The 12,913-nt window shown below is 39.3% G+C and overlaps 1 long non-coding RNA gene across 4 annotated transcripts in view; it reads left to right on the top strand.

The window, feature by feature from the left end:
* Window positions 1-12,209, top strand: part of LOC102155648 — a 44,221-nt gene extending 32,012 nt beyond the window's left edge. For 2 of the 4 annotated variants that reach the window (XR_005370521.1, XR_005370526.1), the window contains 2 exons: window positions 11,554-11,621; window positions 11,954-12,209. This is a non-coding gene — a long non-coding RNA (uncharacterized LOC102155648). Of the gene's footprint in view, window positions 1-11,553; window positions 11,622-11,719 lie in introns of all 4 variants that reach the window. The other 2 variants (XR_005370522.1, XR_005370527.1) reach the window with 1 other exon arrangement.
* The last annotated feature ends 704 nt before the right edge of the window (window positions 12,210-12,913 follow it).

Here is a 12,913-nt window from a genome sequence, read left to right as displayed (position 1 = left end):
GACTCTCCATCCTAAGAGAAATCTCAATGGGATTGGTGGTGGAAGGGGCAGTTGAACAGTTCGACACTGTGTTATCTGGAGCATGTTGGGCCTCAGCAAGATGGCAAGCCACCAGGCCTGTGGGGGGCGGGGGGCATGCCCAGGGAAGCCTGCATTGAGCAGAAATTGAAGGAGGCAAGGAAGTCATCCCGGCAGGCAGAAGACTCCTCCAGACAGAGGAGTAAAATGCAGACGTGCAAGGACTTTGGGAGGGAGCGTATCTGGTGCCTTGAAGAACAAGAAGTCCTGGGGCCTGGATCAGGCGAGCAGTGGGGCATGAGTGTGGAGCCACCAGACCCCGAGAGGCCTGTGTGGTCTGTGGAACTCATGTAAACACTGTGAGAAACTCTTGGCAGAATGAGGCCAGTCAGAAGAAGAGAGGATTTTTTGAGGAGTTGGCTTCTTCTCACAATACCCTGGGTGGATTTTTGCCTGCCTGATGCCACTAGAAACAGAGAAAAGCAGCAGCACCAGCTCTGCAGTGCCAGCTGGTGGGCAGGGTAACACATTGGCAGGTGGCCTTGGAGCTGGCTGTGTGAGGAGAAGCAAACAACAGGTGCAGGTGGACCGGCCAGCACTAGGTAGGCCCTCCTGCTCTCCTGCCTGCTTCCCCTCCCCTGGGAGAGAAAAGCTCTTGGAAAAAGGCTTGAATGTAGGGCAGAAGGGATGAGGTTCCCCAGGAGACAGGTGACCTGCCCCCTGTGCCATAAGCAGGAGACAGCCAACATTGCTCAAGCTTGTACTAGGGGACTGAGAGTGGGAGGCAAGGAAGTCTCCGACCTGGGGAAGGAGATCTGCCCCCTCCCAGGACCTGACCCCACCGCACCCCAAGACCTGACAGCTCCCCAGTGCAAGTACATATTGCCAAATATGATGAAAGTGAAAAATGTAAATTAAGAGATGAGTCTCACGTGTATGAATGGAGACAGAGTTCTCTAATATCAGATATAATGAGCAAAGAAAGAGCCATTTAAGAACTTGTGTGAGGATAGTTTGGAGGGAAAATAATAAAATCCAATCCTTCTTCACTCCCTACAATAATTTTTTCAGGTGGATTAAAAAGATTAATGTTAAATGAAACCAAATAGCTAAATAAAGTATGATCATTTCTTGTATCTTAATTTGGGGAAGGACTTTGTAAGCATAAATCCAGTAAAAGAAATATCATAAGGGGAAAAAATGGATGCATTGACTTCATGAAAATAAAATCTTTGAAAACTCATTTTATCCAACAAGGAGATATTAGAAAAATCAGACACCAAAAATAAATAGGAAAGAATATTTGCAACAAAAACTACAAAAGAAGAATATCTACAGTATATTAAATAGTTATGAAATAGGAAAATAAGCCTTTCTAAGAGTTGGGCAAAAAAATTCTTTCACAAAGAATATACAATTGGCTAATAAACGTGAAAAAACATTCTTAGTAGCAATATAAAAATGCAAATTAAAACTGAAATTTTCCATCTACTAAATAAGCAAGCTAGCACACTCATACACTCCTCTTGGGAATATAAATTGGTCCTATTTACTGGAAAACAATTTCAAACTCCATGTCAAGAGACTTTTAAATTTTCATAAGTTGTGACTAAGTAATTCCTTTCCTAAGCACCTGTCTTTAGGAAAGAAATCTACACATTCATCAAAACAGGAATACTAAATTTGGTACATCCATACTGGGAACAGTAAAGCTCCATGAGAACATAGTCTCAGCATCCCCAGGGCCTGCCACACAGCAGGGACTCAACAAATGTTGGTTAAATGACTCTGAAATTCTACGTGGCTGTTAAAAAAATAAATTCAAATTATTAAACAGAAAGATCCCCCAGACATATGTTAAGTGACAAAGAAAACAAGACAAACAACAGGACATAGAGAATGCTCCCATGATGTAAAACTAAAACCATCACCCAAACAAAAAACATATTCTCTCTGTCTCTGTGTCTCTATCCCTGTGTGTGCGTGTCTGAGCATGTATTTATAAATACATAGACAAATACATGAAAAGGTATATACACCAAGCCAATAAAAAGGATTATGTCTAGAAGGAGATGCAGATGCTCTATAAAGGGGACTTTGTGTTGTCTGAATCGTTTTGGATATAAATATATTCTCAGATGAATTGTATATTTTAAAAAACAATGTTTCCTAAAGGATGTGTATATAAAGACATTTTAAAAAAATTTACATTTTTCACTTTCATCATATTTGGCAATATGTACTTGCACTGGGGAGCTGTCAGGTCTTGGGGTGCGGTGATGATGATAGCATCATTCATTACAATGATAAGTTGAAAATAATCCCTTAGGAGAATGGTGAGATGTGTGTTAGCCATGGAATATCATGTAGGCATAATAAGTTATGCTTTCTGAGGAAGAGTTGACAGGAAATAACATGGGACATTATCAAGTGAAAACAGCAGCAGCAACAACAAAGATTCAATGCAAAAAATATAGGCTCCCTTTACCAGGAACACCAAAGGAAATTATTTAAGCTGAAAGCAAGTAACCTTACAGAATAATTTGATTCCATGCACAAAACACTAAGAGAAGCAGAGAAGGCAATTAACGCAGGTAATTGTAAGGAGGATAAATGTATATTTCTTCTCTTATTATTTATTTATTTAATTTTTTTTTTTTTAAGTAGGCTCCAGGCCGAACATGGGGCTTGAACTTAAGACCATGAGATCAAGAGTCATATGCTTTTCTGATTGAGCCAGCCAGGTGACCTTCTCTTAACTTATTTTAAAAGAAATTGTATAAAACTATATGTACATATACATTCTATATATATATATATATATATATATATATATATATATATAGAAAGAGAGAAACCATTGGACAGCAACAGAGGAGATAAGTGGGAAAAACTTTGTACTAGAGTAAAGAAACGACATCAGATGGTACCTCACATCCACAAAGAGATGAAGAGAACCAGAAAGGATAAATAAGATGGTTAATATAATAAACTCTATAAATATATTCTTGTAGTATAAACATATTCTTTATAATGCATATATGTATATATTACATATGTACATATAAATAATATTTATATATGCTACAAACTCAACAATACATTATAATTATTATTTTATAAACTCATATCTTTTATAGAAGTTGAGAGACAAAAGGATATACATATACACATATATAAAATGTATAAAATATATACATACACATATATTAGATGCATGTAAATATGTAACACAATAATAGCACAAGAAAGGGGAAAAGGGTAATAGAGATACGTAGGAATAAATTTTCTATTTGTCATTATAATTGTTTGTATAAATCTTAAGTCTATTCTGATAAGCTAAAGTATATATGCTAAGACTGAGGGTAACAACTAAGAAGATAAATCGAAAAATGTGGTGAGGAAAATCATTAGAGGAATTAAAAAGTTAAACTAGAAAATAAACATTTAATGCAAAAGAAAGCAATAAAGGAGACTAAAGGAACAAAGAAGACATGAGTCAGGAAAGAAAGGAAAATGTCAGACATGAATCCAACAATTTCAATAATAACAGTAAACGTGAATAGATCAAACAATCCAATCAAAAGGAAGAGATTGTCAGAAAGAATTAAAAGAACAAGATCCAAATACCTGCTGTCTGCAAGAGACACACATAAGATTCAAAGATACAAATAGAATGAAAGTAAAAGGATAGAAAAATAAATACCATGTGAATGACAACCATAAGAAAGCTGGAATGGCTAATATCAGACAAAATAGATTTTAAAACCAAAAACAATGTTAATAGAGATACAGACGGGTGTAGTATAATGATTACAGAATCAATTCACCAGGAAGATATAATAATAAAATTATAAATATAAATATAAAAAATAAAAATATAAACATATTTTTGCACTTAACACAGCCTCCAAAAAACACAAAGCAAAAATTGACAGAATTGAACAAGGAAATAGATAATTCAACACTAATGGTTGGAGACTTCAATACCCTTCTTTCAATAATTGATAGAACTAGACAGAAGATCAACAAGGAAATGGGACTCTTGAACAGCTCTATAAATCATCTATGCCTAACATCTATAGAAAACTTCAACAATAGTAGACTACATTCTTCTCATGTGCATCATGGAACATTCTCCAGGATATATATTAGTCTTTTTTTTTTAATTTTTATTTATTTATGATAGTCACACACACAGAGAGAGAGAGGCAGAGACACAGGCAGAGGGAGAAGCAGGCTCCATGCACCGGGAGCCCCATGTGGGATTCGATCCCGGGTCTCCAGGATCACGCCCTGGGCCAAAGGCAGGCGTCAAACCGCTGCGCCCCCAGGGATCCCTATATTAGTCTTAATAAATGTAAAAAAGATTGAAATCATACAAAATATGTTCTCTGACCATAAATGGAATAAAAATAGAAACCCATACTAGAAAGAGTAACAGAATTTTAGTAAAATTGACAAATATATGGAAATGGAACAACATGTTTTAAATAAGTCAAAGAAGAAATCACAAGGGAAAACCATTATTTTCAGAAGAATGAAAATGAAAGCCTAACATTTATGGGTGGCAGCTAAAGCAGTGCTTTACAGAGGGATTTATAGCTATAATCACCCATATTGGAAAGGGGGGAAACCACATCTCAAAGCTGTACCCCAAACTTATATCTTAAGACACTGGAAAAAGCAAAACAAACTAAATCCAAACCAAGTAGAAGGAGAGAAATAACTAAGATTACAGTGGAAATTAATAGAGATAGAGAATACAAAAACAATAGAGAAAATCAACAAAACCAGGAGTTGGTTCTTTAAGAAGATCAACCACATTGGCCAATAATTAGCTAGACTAACCAATAAAAAAAGAGAGAAGGCTTAAATTACTAAAATTAGGAGTGAAAAGGGGGACATTGCTACCAGCATTAGAAAAATAAAAAAGTACTATAAGAAAATACTACCAACTACTGAATGTAGATGAAATGGATACATTTCACAAACACAAATTACAAAATTGATTCAAGAGGAAATAGAAAATCCAAATAGTCCTATAATAAAGAGATTGAATTTGTGTATTAATCATGTATTTTTTAAAGAAAGGTTTTATTGTTTGAGAAAGAGAGAGTACTCACAAGCAGGGGGAGCAGCAGAGAGAGGGAGAAGCAGGCTCCCCACTGAGCAGGGAGCCCAACGTGGGGCTCGATCCCAGGACTCCAGGATCAGGACCTGAGCCAAAGGTAAACGCTTAACTGACTGAGCCACCCAGGCACCCCTTAACCATGCATTTTTATTTTCTGTATTTCTGATGCTTTGATAATCTGGAGCCCTGTGGTACCTAGAGAGAATGCCCCTTCCAAATTAGCCAGTCCTTACAGATAATAACTTACTCACCTGTGAGTGCACCTTTCATATGCAAACTAACAAATCCAAAGTCCGTGCCTCTACCATCTCTGCTATTGGGCTCTTATACTCTGGGCCACTATTTCCCTGCCCTAATCACCCCAGGTCCAGTTACCAGGCAACTAGGAACAACCCCTATGCCCCAGAGCCTTCTAAAATTATTCAAATTAGCCAATCCTAAACCTCCTTACACTGCCTTCCATGGAAACCATTAAAAAAGTTCCTGCCAATGTGTTTACCTTGATCTCTTTGTCTCCTGATTGACCCTGTTGTTTTCCCTTGTGTGTAAGACCTTGTGAACTGTGAGTAACAAACTATCTTTTCAATGGCAATTACCTCTTTTTTTTTTTTTAATTTTTATTTATTTATGATAGTCACAGAGAGAGAGAGAGGCAGAGACACAGGCAGAGGGAGAAGCAGGCTCCATGCACCGGGAGCCCGACGTGGGATTCGATCCCGGGTCTCCAGGATCGCGCCCTGGGCCAAAGGCAGGCGCCAAACCGCTGCACCACCCAGGGATCCCTGGCAATTACCTCTTGATCTAAGAGCCTTACCATGCTTGAATGATAATAAAACACATGTTTTAAAACATTTAGTAATTTTAAAACTACCCACAGAAAACCCCACATACAGATGGCTTCACTGGTGAATTCTACAAATATATTTTTTTTTAATTTAAAAAAAATTTTTTTTTAATTTATTTATGATAGTCACACAGAGAGAGAGAGAGAGAGACAGAGACACAGGCAGAGGGAGAAGCAGGCTCCATGCACCGGGAGCCCGACGTGGGACTCGATCCCGGGTCTCTGGGATCGCGCCCTGGGCCAAAGGCAGGCGCCAAAGCGCTGCGCCACCCAGGGATCCCTACAAATATATTTTTTAAAGATTGTATTTGTTTCTTTGAGAGAGAGTGTGTGCACAAGCAGGGGGGAGCGGCAGAGGGAGGGAGAAGCAGACTCCCTGCTGATCAGAGAGCCAAGTGACAAGGGGCTGGATCCCAGGTCCCTGTGATCATGACCTGAGCCAAAGGCAGACACTTAATCAACTGAACCACCCAGGTGTCCCTCCCTGAATTCTACAAATATTTAAAGAATCAATACCAATTCTTCACAAAGTCTTCCACAAAATAGAAAAGGAGGAAATAGTTCCCAACTCATTCTATGAGGCCAGTATGACCTGGAAACCAGACAAAGATATAACACAAAAGAAAACTATAGACTAATATATCCTTTATGAATATAGATGCAAAAATACAGACAAACATTTGACAAAATCCAACACCCTTTCATTAGTTGAAAAAATACTCCATAAACTAAGAATAGAAACTCTCTAGCTAACAAAAGGCATCTATGAAAAACCTACAGCTAACATGATATTTAATGGTGAAAGACTGAATGTTTTCTCCCTAAGACCAGGAACAAGACAAGGATGTCCATTCTCACTTGTATTGAACATTCTACTGCAATGAATCAGGCAATTAGGCAAGGGGAAAAAAATAAAAGCAATCATATGGGAAAGGAAGAAGTAAAACTATATTTGCAAATGACATAATCATATGTAGAAAATCCTAAGGAATCCACTAAAAATTATTAGAACTAAAAATTGAGTTCAGCAAAGTTGTAAGATAGAGTATCAGATATAAAAGTCAATTGTATTTCTGTATTCTTGAAATGAGCAATTTGAAAATGAAATCAAGAAAATGGGGATCCCTGGTGGCTCAGAGGTTTAGTGCCTGCCTTCAGCCCAGGGCACGATCCTGGAGTCCTGAAATGGAGTCCCATGTCGAGCTCCCTGCATGGAGCCTGCTTCTCCCTCTGCCTGTGTCTCTGCCTTTCTCTCTCTCTCTCTCTCTGTCTCATTAATAAATAAATTCTTTAAAAAAAAAAGAAATCAAGAAAATGATTCCATTTATAATAGCATCAAAAGGAACAAAATACTCAGGAATAAATTTAACAAAGGAAGTACAAAGTAGATAGCCTGAAATTTATAAAATACTGCTGAAAGAAATTAAAGAAGATCTAAATAAATGGAAAGACATCCCATGCTCATTGATCAAAGGACAATACTGTTGGATATGGCAATTTTAATCCAATTGATCCACAGATTAAGTGCAATCCCTTTTGAGATTCTAGCTCACCTCTGCAAAACTTGATAAGCTGGTTCTAAAATTCATATAGAAGTTCAAGGGGACCAGAAAAACCAAAACAACCCTGAAATAGAATGAAGTTGGAAAATTCACACTTCTCAATTATAAGACCATGCAAACTACAGTAAGCAAGGTAGTGTGATTATTGGTACAAGAACAGATATACAGACCAACAGAATAGAATTGAGAATCTGAAATCCTTACAATTATAGTCAATTTAATTTCAACGAGGTGCCCAAACAATTGGATGGAGGAAGAATAATTCCTTCAACAGACGGTACTGGAACAACTAGATATTCACATGAAGGAAAGAGGACCTTTATCTTACACCATTTACAAAAACTAACTGAAATGGATCAAAAACCTCTAAAATATAAGAACCCAGGATGCCTGAGTGGCTCAGTCAGGTAAGCATCTGACTCTTGATTTCAGCTCAGGTCGTGTTCTCAGGGTTGTAAGATCCAGCCCCACATCAGGCCCCATGCCCAATAGGGAGTCTGCTTGAGATTCTCTCTGTCCTTTTCCCTCTACCCCCTCCCCCTCCTCACCCCCACTCTCTCTTTCTTCCTAAAATAAATAGATAAATCTTTAAAAAAAGAGAGAGAGATAAAACCCTTGGAAGACACTGTAGGTGGAAATCATCATTATCTTGGATTAGGCAGTGATTTCTTAGATATAACACCAAAAGCATAGCCACAAAAGAAAATATAGATAAATTGGACTTCACCAAAATTTGAAACTTTCATGCTTCAAAGGCCACTATCAGGAAAGTGGAAAGACAACTCATAGAATGGGAGGAAACATTTGGAATTCATATATCTAATAAATAAATTGTATTTGAAATATATAAAGAACTTTGACAATGCAATAACAAAAAGACAGATAAACCAGTTATAAATAGGCCAAGGATCTGAATGGGCATTTCTCCAAAGCAGATATGTAAATGGTCAATAAATAGATGAAAAGATGTTCAACTTTATTAACCATCAAGGAAATACAAATCAAAACTACAATGAGATACCACTTCAAACCTGCAAAGACAGCTATAATCAAAAAGGCAGATAATAATAATTGTGTGTGAGGATGTGGAGAATTTGGAGATCTAATACATTGCTGGTGGGGATATAAACTGATGTAGGCCCCTTGGAAAAAAGTCTAAAAGTTCCTAAAGAGTTTAAACACAGAGTTACCACACGACCCAGGAATTTTACACCTAGGTATACTAGCAAGAGAAATGAAATGCATTCTCATGCATGAGAATGTCCGCATGAAGAAGTATACAAATGTTTGCATCAGTATTATTCATGACAGCCAAAAAGTGGAAACAACCCTAATGTCCATCAACCGGTGATAAATTAAATGCAGTATATTCATGCAATGGAATATTTCAGCCATAAAAAGGGATGAAGTACTGATATAGTATAATGTGGATAAATCTTGACAATATTCTAAGTGAAAGAAGCCAGACGCAAAGGGCTGCAGAATGATATATCATATGATTCCATTTATATGAAATGCCCAGAATAGCCAAATCTCTAGAGGCGAAGTATAGATAAGTGATTGCCTCTGGATACAAGGGAGACTGACATTGAGATCGAGAGAGCAATTGCTGTACCAGAGGTGCATACAAGGTACAGTGCTGGATCCAAAGCTCTGGTGCAATTTGGAGAGGTGGAGAGGCCAGAGAAATTTTTTTTTTAAATGCTTGATGTTGGATGTTGAAAGACAAATAGGTGTTCTCCAAGCAGAGGAAGTAGAGAAGGGCATTCTAGGAAGGGGTAGCATGTTCAAAACTCTGATGTGTAAGGCATTGGGCCCACTTGGTAATTGTGTGATGTGCTGGGTACACCGGGATCACAGAGTGTGTCGGGAGGTTTCAGTGGGGGTGGAGGCAAGTCAGCAAGATTAGGCTGGAGAGGGGTACCACACTAAGGAGTTAGGACGGAGCATAGTCTGCAAAGATGTATCTGCATTAGAGCCCGACATTGCCTTAAGAAGGCCTCAAGGAATATGCTGTTAAGGCAAAATGGCAGCTGTGGGATAAGCAAAAAGAGGCTCACTTTACTTTAAATGCTCCCTACAAAGACTTAAGCAATGATCTCAAGCTGTAAAGAGCCAAGTCCCACAGAACAGTTTAACAGCAGGGCTAAGTATTTGCAGCAGTGTCCACCCTGGGTGCCTCTCATGTCTCTTATCGCTTTCATCAGGCCTTTTCCTTTTAGTTACTGAGCATCTTATATTTTCAGGGATTTTTTAAATAATAAAAAAGGATTGCACCGCTGACTCTGTTAGTCTCATTACCAAATGATTTCACACACAGGGTTTTGATGCCAGAAGAGCTGAAGGTAGCAAAGCAACTGATCCGATGGGCAAAAGAATAATGATATGCCCTTCTTTTTCATCAAGGAATTCTTAACCTTTGTGAAGCTGAATCCTGAATTTAATACTCTTGGTTAAACCTGGGACTTGGTTAAAGATTAATAATCCAAGGTTTACGCCAATTATACGAACTAGGAAGCTACAAGTGAAGACACGCACGGAGAAAGCAGAGATTTGCTACTCTATGACTGAGTAAACAGAACTCTATTTTTTAGAGTCTTATTTTGTATGTGTGTGTGACACATCCACAAAAAAATTAAATAAATAAAAGAACTAGTAAGGCTACATGAGTCACTGAGGATGTTTTAAACTATTTGGCTCCCCCAGGAGATGGCCAGAGAGCCGGTGAATGATTCAGCATGGGAAATAACCAGTAAGAGCAAATGCCAACAGTGAAGGGATCTGAAAACAACATCAGAGGTGGGGAAGAGTGGGACCTTCACTTGCTACTGAGAATTTTAAAAGGTTGATCTCAGGGGATTAGTGAAGGACTGGGCTCTGGCCTGCTTGTTGTAAAGGTAGTTGGAAAAGAATGATACAATTGGAAAAGAACGATAAGAAGCATCTGTCACTGTCATTGCAAACTCAAGAAGGTTCTAATCACCAAGAAACCTCCTGTTGGGTCTTGTTTTGGGGTTCCGTCTTTAGCATGGAATCAGGAACAATTTTACCTATAAAGCTTCTACTTACTACAGCTTTTCCCCCTTGGTTTATGAAATGGCATGCAAGCCCTGCTAAGAAATTCTAACAATCTCTGATGTCTGCAGCTATTCATGCCCTGCTCTGTTATTCTCATACAAAACAAGGCCCTCCAGACTTGTTTGGGTGATGACTACCTGGAAGGTTATGCCCATGACCCTGGATAGTATCTTAAATGGCATCTTAGGTGTGTACCTAGAGACACAATAAAGATGGCTTGGTGCTGTTGATTATTCAGGTAGGAGTAAATATCTTAATTGAGTTTCAAACTCTAAACAGCAAAGTCATCATGCCACTTTCAACCTCTGTAGGGCTCCTTTCTAAAGAACTCAAAGTGATTTAAAACAATAACAACGTCAACAATAAAACCTTTCCTAAATTAATCAGGCCTCCACCCTCCCACAAGACAGAAAATTTAGTAGCTGTCATTTGTTGGATGCTCATTATGTGGCAAGCAGTATTCCAACCCTGTATTAGTTGTATCACTTTGGGTGAATTATATATTCTTTATGAGCTTCAGTTTACCGGTAAAATGGGGGGAAAAATCTTCCTTAAGAATCACAAATTCGAGGCAGCCTGGGTGGCTCAGTGGTTTGGTGCCACCTTCTGCCCAGGGCGTGATCCTGGAGACTGGGGATTGAATCCCATATCCGGCTCCCCACATCCGGCTCCCTGCATGGAGCCTGCTTCTCCCTCTGCCTGTGTCTCTGCCTCTCTCTCTCTCTCTCTCTGTGTCTCTCATGAATAAATAAATAAAATCTTAAAAAAAAAAAAAAAAAGGAATCACAAATTCGGTTGCCCACAGGTAGCTTAGTAAGTGGTGGGAGCTGGGTGTAGGCACTTGAGTAATTACTAGGTGAGCTGTACCTGGCATTCTTGGTAGCCTTCTCGCCAATGTTGTCTCTTCTTTCCTGCAGGCAGATCCTGCCTTCCCACTTAGAACAGCAGGAAGTGCGAGCCGTGCTCCCTGGCCACAAGGGTATTGGTAATATGATCCATCCTGAACACTTGTGAGCTGGGGGGTGGGGATGTTGGGGGTGGAGGGGAGTTAGCTGGGTTTTTTTTTTTTTTTTTTCTTTAAAGATTTTCCTTTATAAGATAAAGAAACCAATGTAAAGGTATCCTCTCCTCTTCTGGACGTTTGTGTGCTTCCATGTGACATATAAGCCTTTGGGATATTGGTAGAAATGAGGAGGAACACCATGGCTGACGTGCTTGAAGATCCCAGAGTGGAGAGGCAGGGAGCATCAGCGTTGGGTGAGCAGCATGGTGGGGGGTGCCCAAATTTTGGACTTCCTCTACATTTTTATGCCACAGTATCAACGCTGGAACTACCTTACCTGGGACTTGACTGAGGTTACAAGCTCTGCTTGAAGTGACTGTTAGCTGGGTATCCGTTTCATCCCACTGTATCGTGCTGCAGAGTGCATTCCTCCCCTGAAGAAGTGGGCAGCATGCAGCTCCTGCCGGTTGCTGCCAGACCAGGAGTCCTCAGGAGCAGCCAGGACTTCAGATTTTTATATAAAACTCCAGATTTAAAAAAAAAAAAAAAAAAACCTCCAGATTTTTTAATGTTGGCTCAAATTAAAGAAATATGTGCAAGCCAAACAAAACACATTTGGAAGTTAAGGTCGGCCCATAGGTGGACAATTTTCAACCCCTGATCTACCTCAGAGAGTTGTAGGAACTAAATTAAGTGAGTTTAAAATCAGATCAGTAATAATAATAGCAGACACTCATATGGCACTTCGTATGTCCTGGGCAGCATTCCGCTTGCTTTACCAATCTAGTCCTCATGTGTAACCAAGTCTTACAAGCACGTCACAGAGAGACAGAGCTATGATTTCCACTTCACAGATAAAGTAGGGAACAGAGAGCCCTCTCGTCTTACCCCATCAGGCCTAGGGGCCGGGATGGCTTTCCCTGGGAGCCTCCCTGTGCCTCACTGGTCCCCTTAGCCCTGCCCACATTTCTGTACATGGTCCTTTTGTTAAATTATTTTTGGTTATATGCTTTTTTGAGTTTGCCATCCACTGCTTACTGGGACACTCACTGGTGGAAAGGGTGAAGAAGGCAGATGAATCCTTGCCCTCTTGGGGTGTTCATTCTGGGAAACAACTATACAAACAAGATAGCCACGGGTACCGTGAAGAAAACTAAGTAAGGTAACATGATTGCAGAATGGTTGAGAGAGGCTACTTGAGGGGGTGACATCTGTGCTGAGAGAGACATAAAGGCTGAGGGAGAGCCAGCAATCCCAAAGTCTGGGAGACCCCT

The sequence above is a fragment of the Canis lupus genome, chromosome 15 (genome assembly GCF_011100685.1).
Source record: "Canis lupus familiaris isolate Mischka breed German Shepherd chromosome 15, alternate assembly UU_Cfam_GSD_1.0, whole genome shotgun sequence".
Taxonomy (NCBI): domain Eukaryota; kingdom Metazoa; phylum Chordata; class Mammalia; order Carnivora; family Canidae; genus Canis; species Canis lupus.
This window is presented reverse-complemented; position numbering and strand designations above follow the sequence as displayed.